Below are 6,021 nucleotides of genomic sequence, written 5' to 3' on the forward strand. Positions count from 1 at the left end.
TGCTCCATTGAAAGTGTGCTGACATATTGCATCGGTGTGTGGTTCTCCAGCTGCACCACAGCACACAGAAAGGCACTCCAGAGGGTCATCAACATGGCCCAAAAAATCATTGGACATCCTCTTCCCTCCCTGAAGGACCTGTACAGCACTCGCTGTCTCAAGAGGGCACGCAGCATCCTACGGGACTGCACACACCCAGGACACCGGGTGTTTAAGCTGCTGCCGTCTGGCAGGAGGTTCAGGCTGCTGAGGTCCCGAACAAATAGACTCAAGGACAGCTTTTACAACAGGGCAATAGCCCTGATCAATGTAAATAGCTGACCTGACTGGATACCTCCCTGGACTTTTTAGGGGGAGGTAACAATGTTTAAAACGATAACAACAATATTTATATTTATAACAAGGTGCAATAATAATTAATGTGCAATAATAACAGTGTGCAATACACATACACTTATTCTTCTTTTTTATACTAAGTTAATATACTGTGTTGTGTTGTTTGTTACGTTGTGATGTGTCATATCGTGTCGTGTTGTGTTATATGTAGTGCCGACGTAGGACAGTTTTTCCAATTTCATTGTACTACTGTACTATGTATGACTGTGCAATGACAATAAAGAGTTATCTTATCTTATCTTATCTTATTCCACTCAGTATCAGCAGATTCTGGAGACCAATGTCCAGGAATCAGTGACAAAACTGAAGCTGCGCCGGGGCTGGATCTTTCAACAAGACAACGACCCGAAACACTGCTCAAAATCCACTAAGGCATTCATGCAGAGGAATAAGTACAACGTTCTGGAATCTCAGTCCCCAGACCTGAATATTATTGAAAATCTGTTGTGTGAGTTAAAGAGAGGTCCATGCTCGGAAGCCATCAAACCTGAATGAACCAGAGATGTTTTGTAAAGAGGAATGGTCCAAAATACCTTCAACCACATCCAGACTCTCATTGGAACCTACAGGAAGTGTTTAGAGGCTGTAATTTCTGCAAAAGGCAGATCTACCAAATATTGATTTCGTTTCTTTTTTGTGGTGCCCAAATTTATGCACCTGCCTGATTTTGTTTAAACAATTATTGCACACTTTCTGTAAATCCAATAAACTTAATTTCACTTCTCAAATATCACTGTGTGTCTCCTGTATGATATATTTAACTGACATTTTTTTATCGTAACAACCAACGATTTACAGAGGAAAATAATAACTATTAACAAGGTTGCCCAAACCTTTGCACCCCACTGTATATGTAATATGGACAGGCAGATATGAGAAATGAAAAAATCATGGAAAAAGCGGGAAATGTGAACAAAGCAGAAAAGAGTGGAGTCATGACCACACTGGGAGGAGGTGAGGTGAGAGAAAGGGCCCGGCTCGCTGAGGTGGAATACTCACGCTGATAGACAGGGATGTGACAAGGGCAGGGCAGACAGGAGTGCAAGGGATGGACACTGAGACAGAAAGCACAACAGTGTCAAGGGGGATGAATAATGTGAGAAGTGGAAACAGATGTGTTTACAGCCATCTTGTCTCTCAGCTGCGTGTCTTGTTTCCTGACAGGAAAGACATAACAGGAGTTGCAGAGGCGACATCGTGGCTCACATGCTGCTCGCAGGCTTGAACGTGGAACAAACAGTGAGCTTGAAAAGAGCAAAAAATAAATACATAAATAATAATTTAAAAAAGTTAAAAACTTCAGCAGTGTAAATTTGAACTCTGGTGTCCAGTAGCAGCTGGATCCTCTGTCGTCCCTTGGGAAGCAGGATTACACAAAGGTTTGTCCTCTTGGTGACCCGGAGAAGAGACAGAAGAAGTGGGAGCGTGACGAGAGAAAAGCACGTCAAACAGGGCGAAGGGGAGCGGGTTCCTCATATGCCGGAGTAAGGCTCATACCTGAATCTGTAACAGACTGTTATGTAATACCAAAGAATGTTACAAATCCATGCGACAGCCACACATGGGTGCTGTTGCTTTCTCTATTCTGCTGCTTCTTGCTGTCGTGCAGGCAGCGGCTCAAACACACACACACGCACGCACAGGCTGTGCACCCTGTAAGGCACTGTTCTCCATTTTTCAAACATGTGATTTAACCAGATATGAGACGATGGGCCCCTGAATGCATGGTGTCAGCACATAGATCGCACACATAAAGCTGTGTGTGTGTTTGTGTGTGTATGTATAGATAGTTAGGTGAAGACACTAACAGATGAGAGCAAAACCTTTGAATGGCACAACACTCAAAAGAATCATAACGAATGCCCGTGTGTGTGAATGCCAAAACAGTTCTTGAGATCTTAAGAGCTGCCCCCTGTGCGTGGGTCTGACAGCTAAGTGACACTGGCGTTAGCATACCAAAGCCTTGTGTTTCCCAGATTCCATTAAGATGTGGCTGCTCCAGCCAGGCTCTTGTGCGTCTGCCAAATCCCCTTGTCTCGCACTTGCGCGCACACACACACACACACACACACACACACACACACATCTCCGTGTGTGTGTGTGTGTGTGTGTGTGTGTGTGTGTGTGTGTGTTTGTTTTAGAATGTTTAAGTATGTTATGAAAATAATATTATAAAATATATGTTCCTTACTTGATTGATATGTATGTTTTAGACATCAAATAAAGATTTTTTTCAGTTGTTACATGTGAATGTGTTTACTTAGATTGAAATATATGAAGGGTAATATATATATATATATATATATATATATATATATATATATATATATATATATATATATATATCCGTAGCCACGGATACCGACTACGGAACAGATCAGTTGTCAGCCACCTCCTGTACATGGATGACATCAAGCTGTATGCCAAGAGTGAACGAGACATTGATTCACTGATCCACACTACCAGGCTATACAGCAGTGACATTGTAATGTCGTTCGGACTGGAGAAGTGTAGTCGGATGGTAACAAAGAGAGGGAAGGTAGTCAGAACTGAGGGGATTGCACTACCAGAAGGCAACATTGCAGACATAGAGGACAGTTACAAGTACTTGGGGATCCTGCAGGCGAATGGGAACCATGAAGAGGCCGCTAGAAAAGCTGCAACCACCAAGTACCTGCAGAGGGTCAGGCAAGTCCTGAGGAGTCAGCTGAATGGTAAGAACAAGATCCGGGCCATCAACACGTACGCCCTGCCCGTGATCAGGTACCCTGCTGGGGTAATAGGCTGGCCAAAGGAGGAGATAGAAGCCACTGACATAAAGACAAGAAAGCTCCTTACCATGCATGGAGGGTTTCACCCCAAGTCCAGCACCCTGAGGCTGTACGCTAAGTGGAAGGAAGGGGGCCGGGGACTGGTGAGTGTCAGCACCACAGTCCAGGATGAGACAACGAACATCCAAGAATACATTGGGAGGATGGCCCCAACTGACCGAGTGCTCAGTGAATACCTCAGGCAGCAGAAACCCAAGAAAGAGGAGGGAGACGAGGAACCATCATGGAAGGACAGGCCTCTTCACGGTATGTACCACCGGCAGATAGAGGGGGTGGCTGATATCCAGAAATCCTACCAGTGGCTGGACAAAGCTGGACTGAAAGACAACACAGAGGCACTAATCATGGCAGCACAAGAACAAGCTCTGAGTACAAGATCCATAGAGGCTGGGGTCTATCACACCAGGCAAGACCCCAGGTGCAGGCTGTGTAAAGATGTCCCAGAGACAATCCAGCACATAACAGCAGGGTACAAGATGCTAGCAGGCAAGGCATACATGGAACGCCATAACCAAGTGGCCGGTATAGTGTACAGGAACATCTGTGCCGAGTATAACCTGGAAGTCCCGAGGTCAAAATGGGAGATGCCCCCAAGGGTGGTGGAGAATGACCGAGCTAAGATCCTGTGGGACTTCCAGATACAGACGGACAAAATGGTGGTGGCTAACCAACCGGACATAGTAGTGGTAGACAAACAGAAGAAGACGGCCGTAGTGATCAATGTAGCGGTTCCGAATGACAGCAATATCAGGAAGAAGGAACACGAGAAGCTGGAGAAATACCAAGGGCTCAGAGAAGAGCTCGAGAGGATGTGGAGGGTGAAGGTAACGGTGGTCCCCGTGGTAATCGGAGCACTAGGTGCGGTGACTCCCAAGCTAGGTGAGTGGCTCCAGCAGATCCCGGGAATAACATCGGAGATCTCTGTCCAGAAGAGCGCAGTCCTGGGAACAGCTAAGAAACTGCGCAGGACCCTCAAGCTCCCAGGCCTCTGGTAGAGGACCCGAGCTTGAAGGATAAACCGCCCGCAGGGGCGTGCTGGGTGTTTTTTAAAAAAAAACAAACACCCAGCATGCCCCTGCGGGCGGTTTATATATATATATATATATATATATATATATATATATATATATATATATATATATATATTGAATGATTTTGAATGATTTTAAATAATTTTCATTTGTATTTTGAAATATATGTCAAAATATACAAAAAATGGCCAAAAAATATATGTGCTAAAATACATTTTAGAATATATTTATAACATATTTTGAAATGTATTTTAGCACATATATGTTTTGGCCATTTTTTGTATTGAGTACAAATTAACTTTTAGTAATGACTGTCTCAGCACCAATTATTGTGAAAGCCCGACTTCTGATGCAGTCCTCCCTACCCAACCAGATTGGTGAGCCTTAGGTGCCTATATGAGCAGATTTATTTCCTTTAAATTCACTAAGAATACGGTCAATCTAGGACAGTACTGGTTGATAACATCACAACACAACAAAGAAAGACCTAATCAGGTTCTCTGAAATCTTTGATTTAAGTAGTTCAAAGTCTTTGTGAACTTTCTCTGATGAAGAAATCAAACAAACAAACCCATTTAAAGAAATAAACAGAGCAGTAAGAGATGTTTTTTGTTTGTTTTTTTTTTTTTATTTATTTTCATTAGCCGAAGGCCGTATTGTTTGTTTTCTGACCTGGGAGTTGGATAGTCCTGGATCAGGGACTTTTTACTGACGCTCTGTGTCACTACTGCTTCTTATGGCCTCTTATTGTCTTTTGGTGTGTTTGGTGTGTTTTCAGAGGTTTCACTCAAGGTCATATTGTTCATTTTCTTAACTAGGAGGCGGATAGACCTTGGCAAACAACTTTTTTGGCTGCTCTGTGTCACTGCTGATTGTTCTGGCCTCTTGCTGTATTTTGGAGTGTTTTCAGAGCTTTTGGTATCGCTCGAGGTCGTAACGTCCATTTTCTCAACTTGGTGTTGGATAGACCTTGGCGTCCAACTTTTTTGGCTGCTCTGTGTCACTGCTGCATGTACTGGCCTCTTGTTGTATTTTGGAGTGTTTTCAGAACTTTTGGTATCGCTTGAGGTCGTAACGTCCATTTTCTCAACATGGTGTTGGATAGACCTTGGTGTCCAACTTTTTTGGCTGCTCTGTGTCACTGCTGCTTGTACTGGCCTATTGTTGTATTTTGGAGTGTTTTCAGAGCTTTTGGTATCGCTTGAGGTCGTAACGTCCATTTTCTCAACATGGTGTTGAATACACCTTGGCGTCCAACTTTTTTGGCTGTTCTATGTCACTACTGATTGTTCTGGCCTCTTGTTGTATTTGAGTGTGATTTCAGAGCTTTTGGTATCGCTCAAGGTCGTAACGTCCATTTTCTCAACTTGGTGTTGGATAGACCTTGGCATCCAACTTTTTTGGATGCTCTCTGTCACTGCTGCTTGTTCTGGCCTTTTGTTGTATTTCAGTGTGATTTCAGAGCTTTTGGTATTGCTCAAGGTCGTAACGTCCATTTTCTCAACTTGGTGTTGGATAGACCTTGGCATCCAACTTTTTTGGATGCTCTCTGTCACTGCTGCTTGTTCTGGCCTTTTGTTGTATTTCAGTGTGATTTCAGAGCTTTTGGTATTGCTCAAGGTCGTAACGTCCATTTTCTCAACTTGGTGTTGGAGAGACCTTGGTGAAGAACTTTTTTGCATTCTCTGTGTCACTGCTGCTTGTACTGGCCTATTGTTGTATTTTGGAGTGTTTTCAGAGCTTTTGGCATCGCTTGAGGTCGT

Source organism: Copadichromis virginalis, linkage group LG20 (genome assembly GCF_057382275.1).
Source record: "Copadichromis virginalis isolate Kocher_CV1m ecotype Utaka linkage group LG20, C_Virginalis_male_GT1.1, whole genome shotgun sequence".
Lineage (NCBI taxonomy): Eukaryota > Metazoa > Chordata > Actinopteri > Cichliformes > Cichlidae > Copadichromis > Copadichromis virginalis.